We start from the raw sequence: 13,425 nt of genomic DNA, 5'->3' as shown, positions 1-13,425 counted from the left end.
GCCGTGACTTAATGCTTAGGTTAACTTAACAACAACTACAATGCCAAGAGTAGAAAAGAAAAAAACTACTTACTAGTCACTAGTCAATCACTTACCTGCTGGTTGTGACGTCACAGTTTGATTTCTTTCTACTTGTCCTTTGTCCTCCACTCTCCCTCGTAGGTCTGCCTCTCCACTCCTCCCAAAGGTCAGCTCCAAATTTCCAATACCCTCAGTCTGGCTGCAGTCTCTCCTGTCAGCGAGCCAAGTACACTGGCCACGTTAATGTTAATAAAGCTCTGAATTGATAGTATCGGATGAAGTAGTGCCCATCGTGTGTTAGCTCCAGTTTTAACTCTTGAAACTGAAGCATTGTGAAAAACTTAGGTCATCTTCGTTTTCTTTGCAATTCAAACCCATTTCAGAAGGTTAGGCTTGCGCCAGTTTGGTATATATGTAACCAGACCAGGTGAGCTGAGCTGCCCTCTATATCTGACGCAGCGACAGTGGAAATATACAGCAGGAGGGTGAAATCAAATACATTGTCCTTCTCCATCACAAACATGTTAGATTGCTTGGGTTGTTTCTTTACTGTCAAGCTTTCTGCTTCTATACTTCACACAGCAATAGGAATTTATATTTGATTTGATTTATTATTGTCATACGTATTAACATACAGTGAAAAGTATTGTTTCTTGCACACTCTGCAGACAAAACATACCATTCATAGAGAAAGAAACGAGAGAGTGCAGAATGTAGTGTTACAGTTATAGCTAGGGTGTAGAGAAAGATCAGCTTAATGCAAGATAAGTCCATTCGAAAGTCTGACAGCAGCGAGGAAGAAGCTGTTCTTAAGTCGGTTGGTATGTGAGCTCTGACTTTTGTATCTTTTTCCTGAAGGAAGAAGGTGGAAGCGAGAATGTCCAGCGTGCGTGAGATCCTTAATTATGCTAGCTGCTGAGGCATTGGGAAGTGTAGACAGAATCAGTGGATGGGAGGCTGCCTGCTATTATGCATTCATGTAGTTCTTTGTTTAGCTTCACCAGGTTTGCAGTCATGTTTTGATATGCCTGGTGCTGCTCCTGACATGCTGTACCAAACTCTTACTGAACCAGGCTGTTCCACTTGCTTGATGCTAATGGTAAGTTGAGGAGGATTCTGAGCATGGAGGTTGCAGATTGTGATTGAAATAATTCTACTGCTTCCAGAGCTTCATGAGTGCCCAGTTTTGAGCTGCTGAATCTGTTTTGAATCTGTTCCATTTATAACAGGGATAGTATCACACCACATGACAAAGGGTGCTGTTACTATGGAAATGAAACTTTGTCTCCACCAGGATGGTCCTTAATTATGCTGGCTGCTTTGCCAAGGCAGTAGTCAATGGATAGGAGGCTGGTTTGTGTGATAGATTGGGCTACATTCACAATCTTTTGTGGTTCGTTGGGGTCTTGGCAAAGCAGGAATCATACCAACCTGTGATACAACCAGAAAGAATGCTTTCTATAGTGCATCTGTAAAAGTTGGTAAGAGTCGTAACTGACATGCTAAATTTCCTTAGTCTTCTGAGAAAGTTGGTGGGCTTTCTTAACTATAGTGTCAGCATGGGAGGACCAGGGCAGGTTTTTGGCAATCTAGATACCTAAAAACTTGAAGCTCTTGACTCTTTATACTTCACCCCCACTGATGTAGATTTCAGCATCTTTGATGTGTCTTTAACATGATGAAATAGCCCAAGATGTTTCACAGGGGCGTTATAATTCAAAATATGTAATTAAACCACATAGGAAGATAGTCGTGCTGATGATCAAGTTTTAAGGAATATCTCAAAAGAGGAAAATAAAGTAGAGAGTTGTAGGGAGAGTATTCCATAGCTTGGGGCCTAGCTTCAGAAGGCACATCCACCAATGGTAGAACAGTTATGATCGGGGATACACAAGAAGCTAGAATCAGAGGAGCACAGATTTCACAGAGTTGTAGAATCGGAGGAGATTACAGAGATAGGGAGAGACAAGACAAGGAAGGCCTTGAAAACGAAGATGAGAATTTTTAAATCAAAATGCTGTTTAACAGAGAACCAATGTAGATCAGTTAACATGGGTGATAGGAGAATAGGACCTGTGCGAGTTCTAACTCGGGCAACAGAGGTTTGGGTAACAAGTTTACAGAGAGCAAAATGTGAGGCAGCAGCCAGGAATCCATTGGAATCATCAACAATTTGAAATTATACAACACTTTGAACATCAACTAATCCCATGTCTTTCATGAAGCCAGAAAGGGGCAGATACTGAGCCTTAAAGCAAAATGCAGGAAATCTGAAATCAAAGCAGAAAATGTTGGCATTACTCAGCGAGCTAAAATCTGAGAAAGAGAAACAGGTCATGTTTTAGGTGGCTGAATTTACATTTCTAATTAGTTTTGAGGCAACAGGTTTTAGGCAAGTACAGTGGGTGTGGGGAGAAGAAAGAGTAAAAGAGAAGATCTATAATATGGTGGAAGGTGAGAGAGATTAACTACAAAAAGGATGATGTTCCTGTGCAAAAGGTACTATTATTCCTTTTGCTATTTAATCTCTCCTACTTTGCAGATTGCCATAGATCTTCCCTCAGGATTTCTCCTGCTGTTATTTCCTTATGCTTGGAACCTGCAATATCTCAAACCTTTTGTAGATCAGACGAAAGGTTGTCAACCTGAAATGTTAATTATTATTCTTTCTCCACAGAGGCTTCTTGATGTACTTCCAACATTTCTGGAATTTAATGGGTGGGGGTTAGAAAAGGCAATGGAAGACTCAGCCAAAGACAGACATGTAGAAAGGGAGGGGCTGAGACTGAAGACTTTGCCATAAGTGATGGTGTCTGTTGTGTGCATCATCTGTGCACTGTCTGCACTCAAAGTCTCTTGAGCCCTTTGTCTGATCTCTGCTGTCTCCTTTCTGCCTGCTATCTTGAATCTCTCCTATTCTCCCCTTCAACTTTTGATTAAAAAGCTCACTCACTCACCTGTCCCTAATCGCTTGTTTTTCTTTGCTGTGGCACACAGTATAATGTCCCAGGGTGCATGTCTTTCTCAGGTTAAGCAGAATTGAGATTTAGGACTAATTAGCATCAGTGACGCAGCCAGAATCAAGAGTACAAGGAAAGATCCGGACCATCAATTAATCTGAATCCAGATTTAGTTTGTGGGCACTCCTGATTCAATAGCCTGAGTATTTGATTGGAAAAGGCAATCAAGTGCATCAATTTTCACGTTATAGCTCGGTGTTAGATTTTTCAAATACTTCAGATTTGAAAATTTAGTTTTTAAAGCTTTATTCCAATCCAATCAAGTCAAATCAAATCCAGTTCAGAGTCCCAACAAGTTGGGACATTCCCGATCCAAGCTGACAAGACAGGGCTCTCACCTCTTGTCTTGGGCTTGATCTACATGATCCAAGCTGATTGGAGCAGGTGTAGCTCCTCCTCCAAGGCTTGATCTTACTTGCATCTTAGCTAAAAGGCTGAGATGCCACTTTAAAAAATTGCTTCAAATGAAGAATTGAAAATGTGCAAATAGCTGGCTGATCCTGTTATTTATAGGTTATAAATGCTTCACCTGGTCTGCCTTATAAACACTTCCATACAGTAAACTGCTTTTAACGAATGTTATGAAATTCAAACATTGTGGAGGAAAGAAGGAGACGTAGTTTTGGTCCTTTCTTGTTTTAAATCCAAAGTTTTCCTTTATTTCAGGAGTTTTTGACAAAACATTGCTGGCTGTACTGGGGAGAGAAATCAACTTCAAAAACTTGGTTGTAGAGTTTTACATTCAATACGTAAATGTGGGTTTATGTCCTCTTGGGTTGATTCATCACATCTGCCTTGGCGAAATGAAAGGGAGCCAAGTGTTTGTGCATTGATGGCTAACCCTTGGCAGACACACATTTCCTGTAATCAGTCAATGTTTTGATTGTAAATAGAGATAGCACTGTGTTTTGAAAAGACAGCTACAAATAATCAGCAACATAAATAACATCTTTAATTGCGCAACATAAAAAGGAAGCCATCTCCTTGTATTCTAATTTATAAGCACAAATCCAGGAGGGTCAGATCATACAGGGGTAAAAATGGAATGATTTGTAATGATAACTGGTACAGTATTCTGCAATCTCTTCTGCAAACCACAGTTCTTAATGTGCCTTGTATTGTGTGAGCACAAGTTACTTGCCTTTTCTCACTAGCAGCACGACATTTGCAGTTCAACTCAGGGAAGGGGTAGAAGTAGGATGGAAGTTTGCTCTGGTCGGGAGGGGTTGATAAAGGGAAGAGATGGTGGATGTCAGAAAGAAGTGCATAAGTGCAAAGTTATTTAAGGATTTATGGAGCACTGGAGACCCCAGCTGTATGCAGATGATCAGACCTGATTAGAATATAGTACAGGAACAATAGATATTAAATGTGAAGATTGAATTCACTTTTAGAATTGAAATGCTTTCATCCAAATTACTTAACCATTTCATGCATTAAAATGTGGCATCTCTTTTTCGGCAGTGGCAATCAGTTCAGGCAGTGTTGGGCAACCTGCAACCCAGGGGCCACCTGCGGCCCATCAGGGTTCCAGACTGTAGCCCACGAGATATTTTATTGACTGGTGCCCACACAGCGTTGCCATGTTCCACAGATTTCTGTCTGCGTGTTTTTTATCTACTGGTATAACTGAAGTGATATACGTGTAAAACAAGGGCACACGAAATGAGCTGATTGCTGATTGCACGCAACGTTAACTGTGAGAGCCATGCATCCAATCAGGCATAATTCTTTTTGTTTTTACCACTTGAAGTTGATGACAGTTCTATTAATATATGAATAATTAAGCATTTTCTATGTTTAAATTGTTATGAAATATTCAGCGTGCATTAAATGTATTCAGTCTCATTCGAGGGTCACGGTTAGCAAACATGCCTGATTTCAATCTTGCGGCCACTGAGATAAAGAAGGGCCACTCACTAGCCTAAGTTGCCCATCACTGAACTAGGGTGTTTGTTACTTGTTTGACTAATTCCCATTCACAACTTTCTGTTCTGGGCTTCAATGGTGATTTCCTTCAGCATTCACTCGATTAATCTCTAGATAATTCAAACTGTTTGCAGCAGTACAGGAAATGAATATGTAGATGGGACAAACCTGAGAACATGCAACTGGCTGCTCCCTGAGTGGGGAGTTATTCAAAAAGGAAATGGGGGAGAGTACAGTGCTCCCTATAGGAAGAAATGTAGGACTAATATGTTCGGGGAACCCTGGATGTCTAGGACAATTCAGGACTGGATAAGGAAGAAGAGAAAGTCTTTTAGCAAGTCCAAAGAGAGCAATTCAGCTGCGGCCCTAGAGAAATATAGGAAGTGCAAGAGAAGTGTAAGAAAAAAGAGCAAAAAGGGGGCAAGGAAAGGACTTGCAAACAAGTTAAGGGAAAATTCTAAGATATTTTATGTTAGGGAGAAAAGTACAACTATTTGGCTACAACGTACTTTATTCTTTCACTCGAGAAAGAATCTTGGAGTTACAGACAAGGCCTTTAATACAAACTAGGTATGGAGTGGCCCAGTGCTCCAACTAGTAGTTCACCAGGGAGAATCCCGATCCAGGAGTTGTATGGACTTTAATAGTTAAGATCCAGTTACAAGAAATTAGGATATACCTATCAAAGTTGTCCACTTGCACAGAAGTTATATTTATGTCCACACTCGACTATTGATTATGTTGACATCATGCAAAACATAAGGTTATGTATAGCTGCCCAGCTGCAACTTGTACGCGTCTACCTAATTATGATACCACTAAGCATCTATTTCTTTCTACACAACTATGAAGTTAGTTTTCTAACCAGTGGTATATCGACTCCCCCCGTCCCATTGTCTCGTGTTAGAACAGACACTAACAAGTTCCATAATTCAGTGGAGGTCTTGTGTGCAGTTTTAAGGTCTTGATGTTTACCTGGATCTGCTTTAATCAAGCCCTGTGGTTTTCTCATAGTTTTCCTGTGCAACTGAGTTTAGAAGCTTGCAGCTTAAATGATTTTTAAACCTGTGTGATTATTAACTCTTTCATTCTTTAAATACATTAAGGGGAAAGGTTGACCAGGGAACAAGAGGGGCCAATTAAAGAACTGTATTAAGTTTCAAAGGAGTAAGGTAAGGGATATTGCAGATAAAAATAGTGAGTTAAGGGCAAAGGTTGATGCATGGAACTGGGATACAGTAGCCTTTGCAGAGATGTGATTGAGGGAGAGGCAGGATTGGCAACTTAACATTCCAGGATATAAAATCTTCAGGTGAGACAGAGGAAGGGGGTAAAAGAGGAGAAGGCATTGCATTATTATTTAAGGAGTCAGTTACTGCAGAAAAGAGAGATGATATCTTGGAGGGGGCATCGAATAAAACTTTGTGGGTAAATTTTAGGAATTGAACGGGACAGCCACTTTCCTAGGTGACCCCAAATAGTGGGAAATTAAGGAACAAGTATGTGCACAATTTGCAGAGATGTGTACAAATAATAACAGGGCAGTTATAAAGTAGGCGATTTCAACTTTCCTGACATTAACTGGGATGAACATAGTGTGAAGGGCTTGGGTGGAGTGCATTTCTTGAAATGTGTACAGTAGAACCTTTTAGGCCAATATGTAGGGGGTCCAACGAGGGAAGGAGCTGTGGACCTAATTGTGGGGAATGAAGCCGGACTGACGACTAAGGTGATGGGGGGGGGGGGTGGGAATTTTACTGATAACAATCACAACATGGTACAGTTTAAGTTTGGTATGGACAAAGAAATAGATAAATTGCAAAAAAAAGTTTTGGATGGGGGAAGACCGGATTTTAGTAAAATATGGCAGGATCTGGCCAAGGTAGACTGGGAACAACAACTAGTGGGGAGATTGACAGCAGAGCACTGGGTGGTGTTCAGAAAGGAAATGGGTAGGATACAAATCCAGCATGTTTCCTATAGGGTGATAGGAAGGAGTAACAAACCCAGAGAACCATAGATAACCAGAGATATTCAGGATATGTTGAGAAGAAAAAGAAAGGCTTTTAGCAGGTACTCGGACAGCAAATTAGCCATGGCATTAAGGAAGTACAGAAAGTGCAGGGTGGAGCTTAAGAAAGCAGTTAGGAAAACAAAGAGGAGATATGAGAAAGCGCTGGCTGGTAAAAGTAGGGAAAATCCCAAGGTATACCATAAATGTGTCAATGGGAAGAGGATAACCAGGGAAAGAGTAGGGCCCTTTAGGGGGCGAACTGTGGATGGAGCCAGAGGACACTGGTTGAACAAAAACTTCACAACCGTCTTTACCCAAGAGAATGAGGATAAAGGTATAGAATTCAGAGAGAGAGACTGCACGGTTCTTGAGCAAATTGGCATGGGGAAGGACAAGGTATTAGAGATGTTGGCAGACTGAAAACTGGACACATATCCAGGTCTGGAAGAATTGTGTCCCAGGCTGCTGTGGGAGGCAAAGGAGGAGAGTGCAGAGGCTCTATCCAATTTTTAAATTCCTCTCTGGCCACGTGGGAGGTGCCAGAGGACTGGAGAACACTAATATGGTTCTGCTATTGGAAAATCTATTTCCCTTGTGTTCATAAGAAGGGAGGGGAGGTAGGAAAGTGCTGAAATGATGGGCTTAGGAATCATGTTGCAGGAAATTGGAACTGATGAATGGGAGTGGGACTGAAAGTTTTGTGAAACCTTGGGAGAAGAAGCTTTGCTGTAGACAGATATTACCACTGATGACGAGGTTTCTAGTTGTGTATTGAATGCAGTAGATGTTTTTAATGACCATGATTATATTTGCCCCTTTATCATCTGTTACTGATGCATATTTTCCAAGAGCGTAAAGTTTATTCGAAGTTTTCTTCTAAAGAATGCCAAAGTTTAAGTCATCCCAATGAAAAGTAATATGGATCACCAATTTCTCAGAGAAGTGATCCTTCACCTCCAAGAAATTAAAATTGAGTTTGGATTTTTTTTAAATTATGGAATTAACCTCTGCTTCAAAATCCAGACTGAAAAAACTATCAGTGTACTCGCAAAACCTGCTAAATCTATTGCACACGTCATCGTTTAACTGCTCAGTTCCTGGATTCTGTGGCTTGCTTAATGCCAACAGACCCAACACTTCTGAGATACTGATGTGCTGGAGTTTATAATTCAGGCTTGGGCTGCAATTGATCTAGACATCTGTAAACATCAGGGTGGTGATCAACGTTTTGTCTTTGATTTAGATACCCTTTCCAGTCAAGGAGCGGAGATATTGATTGTACAGCAAGAGGATGAAATTTCCTCTGAAAGTCTTGCCCATTGACATTATTTATACAGCAAATGTAAGAGATCATTGAAAAATCCTGATAGAGAGTATGAACAACAATAACAAAGTACAACTTATATTTATATAGCCTTTGACAGAATAAACACCCCAAGAATCTGAGCCAGATTTGACACCGTCGCTTGGGGAAATATTAGGACAGATGATCAAACACTTGGTTGAAAAGGTAGGTTTTATAGACTGCCTTAAAAGTGCAAGAGAAGCCGAGGCTTTGCAACGAATTTAAGATCTTAGGACCTTGGCAGTTGAAAGCACAGCCACCAATGGTGGAGCAACTAAAATGAGGAATGCTTGAGGTCATGACTGGAGGAATGTAGATACTTCAGAAGGTTGTGGAGCTGGAGAAGATTACAGGACTAGAGAAAGACAAAGTCATAGAGCGACTTAAAAACAAGGGCAAGAATTTTAAAATTGAGGCAGCGCTCAACTAGGTGCCGATGTAGGTCAGCAAGCACAGGAGTGATGGAACTTGGTACAAGCAAACACATGGGCAACTTTAGAGGCTAAGTTTAGAAGATAAAATTAAGGAGGCCAGCCAGAAGTGCATTGGGATAGTCAGGCATAGAGGTGACAAAGGCATGAATGAAGTTTCCAAAAGTAGATTAGCTGAGGCAGAGATGGGGTTCGGTATTGAAATAGGCAGTCTTAGTGTCGATAACTTTGTGGAAGCTAATCTCAAATATCACATCAAAGTTCGGAACAGCCTGTTTCAGTCTTAGGCAGTTGCCTAACAGAAAAATGAAGTCTGTGGCTAGTGAATGGAGCTTCTAGTGGTGACCAAAGACTTTGTTTTTTCTGATATTTAATTGGAGGAAATTTCTGCTCATCCAGTATTGGATGTCAGGTAAACATTCTGATAATTTAGCAACGGTGGAACAGCAAGAGGTGGTGATGTCATCAGTGGACATGTGAAAATTAACACTGTGCTTTTGAATGCTGTGAGGCAGCATGGAGATGGGAAATAGAAGTGAGGCCAGGATGAACCCTTGGGGCACCCCAGAGATAATGGTATGGGAACAGGAAGAGAAATGATGACATCAGTTAAGATTGACAAGTATAGTTCCATCCAGCTGAATGATATTAGAAAGGAATTGGGGGAGGATTGTGTGGTCGACCTTGTCAGAGGCTTTAGGTAAGATAAGAAGAATGAGGAGGGTAAGTTAACCTTTGGTACAATAACATAGGATTTAATTTGTGACTTTGTGAAAAAGCTGTTTTGGTTCTGTGGCAGGGAAGGCAACATGATAGGAAGGATTCAAGCATGGAGTTCTGGGAAAGGATTTAGGAAGTGACAAAACTTTTCTAGTCGTTGGAGGGATGTTGGAAATGAACATTATTTTGCAAGGACCAAGAGGCCAAGGATTAGTTTTTTTTGAGGAGAGGGGTGATGATGGCACATTTGAAAAGGAGGGGAACAGTACTTGAAGAAAGAGAACTGTTAGTAATATCAGCTAACATAGGGGTCAGGAAGGGAAACCGGATGGTCAATAGCTTAGTGTGAATAAGATTATAGAAGCAGGGAGTAGTTCTAGTGGGCAAAATGAGCTCAGAGGGTGAGATGGGAGAAAGACTAGAAAAGGATGTAATTTCAGGGCTGGGACGTTAGGGAACTTCAGAGGAACTTGAGCTCAGTGGAGGCAAATGGCATTTGATTAGGATGCTCATTCTAAATAACAAAGAGGTCCATAAACTCCCTGTATTTGTTACTTAATATGAAGGTGAAGGAGAATTAGAACATTTAGAATGAGAAAGTTTGTAGTTAGAGATTATTTTTTGCATTTCTATAATCATTTTTTTTTGTAAACTTTATTCCAATCCAATCAAGTCAAATTAAACCCAATTCAGAGTCCCAACAAGTTGGGACATTCCCGATCCAAGCTGACAAGACAGGGCTCTCACCTCCTGTCTTGGGCTTGATCTACATGATCCAAGCTGACTGGAGTAGGTGTAGCTCCTCCTCCAGGGCTTGATCTTATTTGCATCTTAGCCAAATGGCCGAGATGCCGCTTTAAAAAATTGCTTCAAATGAAGCTGAAATGTAACCCAATGACTTCAACCAAGTGCAGCATGTCGATACTACACTTGATCTTAGCCAAAAGGCCTATAATCATTTTGGAATAATGAACAGTTCGGGGGGAAGGACCTGGTAGTGTTTTGAGTAGTGCTGCCAGATCGATATTCTATCAAGTCTGCTGCCCTTGCATTTAAGAGAAAAAAGGTGAGGCCCGTACTGGGTAAATGACCAGGATAAGAGAGACAAATGGTTTTCTTTGCAATGGAGATGAGGCTATGGTTAAGCAAATCGGTAGCTGCAGAAATACAATGGTAAATGGAGGGCTGAAGATTAGACAGGTCTATTGAAAAGTCATCAATCTGAAATGTTAACTGTTTCTTTCTCCACAACTGCTGCCTGACCTGCCCCGTGTTTGTGTTTTCTGTTTTTATTTCAGATTCCTGCATCTACAGTATTAAACAATTATAACTTAATTTTTTTCAGGGCAGTACACAGAAGGAAATAGGGTTGGGCTGTGAGTGGAGAATAATGCAATGAAATAATCATAGATGGCCATATCTGAGATTGATGCAATGGGTGACACAAAGCTGCATGAAATTGCACTGTCAGTAGTTTGCCTGGGGAGTTTAGATGGATGGTAGGTCTAAGGTAGACTGTGAACTCAAAGGAGAGAGAGCATGATAATTGTGATGGAGGTTGAAATCACCATGGATAAGTCGTTCAATGCAGAAACTGATGTTGGAGAGCAGTGAAGAAAGCTTTGCAAGAACAATTTTATGGGGTAGTTGTGTGGAAAGCAGGGAATAGATTTTGAACAAGACTGAAGACTCAAAAGAGGACAGAGTACCAGAAGAGTAGGAAGACAAGACTCAAATGTGATGGTGAAGCGATTCACGCCTGCCATTACAATAGTCTGGGTGGGAAACTGGTGGGAGGTATTGTGAGACGGGGGGGTGGGGGGCTTCATTAAGGGGGAGGCGTTATTAACCCTCAGGCAAGTTTCTGTTAAGGCCACAACGTTCATGCAATCATTTATAGTTCTCTTACTAAACAGCCTCAATCCCTGCCCTTAAAGGCAAGAATTTTTTTGGAAGGTTTTCTGATAACTCATCTCTGACTATTATGTTTATTAACTATTATCTATAACTATTATACACCTCCAGTCCTCAAACAAAAAGGGTCAATGATCACTCCTTTTTCTCTTTGAAGTGTCTATTATATTCTATTTGGCCAAGAGTAATACAAATTGAGTCAAATACTACTTTGTCATCTTTATAGAAGTGGGAGGGGTTTATCAGGAATGCCGTTATTAGATACTTGTAAGTGTTAAAGGATATGAGACTTTCTGGAACCCTGAAGCTGCTGATCAGCTTTTAAATAAATATTTTAAATTCTGAGCATATTTTCTTTTTCTTTCTCTCTCTCTTGTTATGCTTTGTTAAGAACATTACTCCATTTGAGATTTATTTCAAAGCACAAATGTTGACAATTTAAGGTGATAAGTATTCCTCAGTGCAATGCTTCAAGCTGGTCTTAAAATGATTGGGCACAAGACATCCCAGATTATGCCCTGCTGTGGTAGGCTCCTGGTAGGATAGACAAGGAAGACGTATCAGATTATCTGAGGTTTTAGAACATAAGAACATAAGAACTAGGAGCAGGAGTAGGCCATCTAGCCCTTCAAGCCTGCCCCGCCATTCAATAAGATCATGGCTGATCTGTCGTGGCTCAGTTCCACATTCCCGCCCTCTCCCCATAACTCTTAATCCCCTCGCTTATCAAAAACCCATCAACCCGCATCTTAAAAATATTTAGCGAGGCAGCCTCCACCACTTCAATGGGCAGAGAATTCCAGAGATTCACCACCCTTTGAGTGAAGAAGTTCTTCCTCAACTCAACTTTCTGATATGTATACTCACATTTCTGGTATCAATTCTGTAAATCTTCTCTGCACCTTATTGTCTTTGCTGCAATTAGTAGCCAAAAAATGCAACCTCTCGATTTTCCTTTGGCTAGAGTACTAGTTGCAGTTTTTCTGCAGTAGCTTGGTGTTTATTAGACACTTGGAAGTCGATGCTGCTTTTGCCAGTCAACAAATGCAAATATGGCTCATGATGAAACTCTGTATGTCTTGGGGAGTAGGATCTGATTTTGCACAGCTTTTTTTGCATGTGGAATTAAATAGGCTCACGGAACGAAGAAGATAATATGACATTTGGAATTGCATCAATGTTAACCTATTTACAAGTCCATCTATTGTGATGATACAACAAATGCTGCAAAAGCACCCTCAATAAGGTTTAAAAGCAACAAAGCACTGGAATTGATTACAGATTAACATCACTTATGGTGTCCATGAAGCAGAGTGCTGTGGGTGGAGTAAGGAACAATGTTGTGGAATCAAGTAATTCTGTCCATACAGTGATAAATACAGAATTGTTAAAATCGGCAAAGCTGCATGTTATCAGTAAAGCTCTCTTTTCCTTTTGCCTGACCCCATTGTGTTTCTGGTTATCATACTATTGCAAAATTCTGCATTATTATCAGGTTAGTAAGTTGCACAGAAAAGCTGAACTCTCACTCTAATAGCAGTTACAAAGAATAGGAATGATTGAATCTCTGAGTAGGAAAACTTGTGGTAAACAACACAAAACCCTATGAATTATGAAAAACAGATAATTTGGCACATTTTAAAAATCGTATCATCCCCTGAGGTTCATAACTAAATCACTTGCTGTTTATTTCATTATCCAGATCCCAAGTGTATTCTTGTTTCATAATACACTTTCAAGAATTATTCACTATACAGCAGTTGCTGAGTAATTACAGGCTTGCCATATTTTCTGTTAGTACTGTTTGGAGGAACACATAGTTTGTTTTACTGTAAAGCACTTACAATTTGAGCACCTAAATATATTTAAGCTAATAATACTTGAAGCACATTAGGCTATGAAAGGGTGTTCAAGGCAATATGTCCTTGGGATCTAGAAAAGGCTGCATACCTTTGTTTTTAAATTGCTGATCAGTTTATGAATTTTGAACATTATCTGTTTTCATTATTTTTAAGCAACAGATTCTTCAAT

At 40.3% G+C, this 13,425-nt stretch overlaps 1 protein-coding gene across 2 annotated transcripts in view; it reads left to right on the top strand.

Annotated features, from left to right (window-relative positions):
• The window catches only part of rev1 (REV1 DNA directed polymerase), a 114,465-nt gene that overhangs the window by 9,686 nt on the left and 91,354 nt on the right, over positions 1-13,425 (top strand). The window lies entirely within an intron of this gene.

This window comes from Carcharhinus amblyrhynchos, chromosome 10 (genome assembly GCF_965287045.1).
Source record: "Carcharhinus amblyrhynchos chromosome 10, sCarAmb.v2.hapA, whole genome shotgun sequence".
In the NCBI taxonomy this organism is placed as follows: Eukaryota; Metazoa; Chordata; class Chondrichthyes; order Carcharhiniformes; family Carcharhinidae; genus Carcharhinus; species Carcharhinus amblyrhynchos.
Note: the sequence above shows the minus strand (reverse complement) of the source record. Positions and strands in the feature narration are given on the sequence as shown.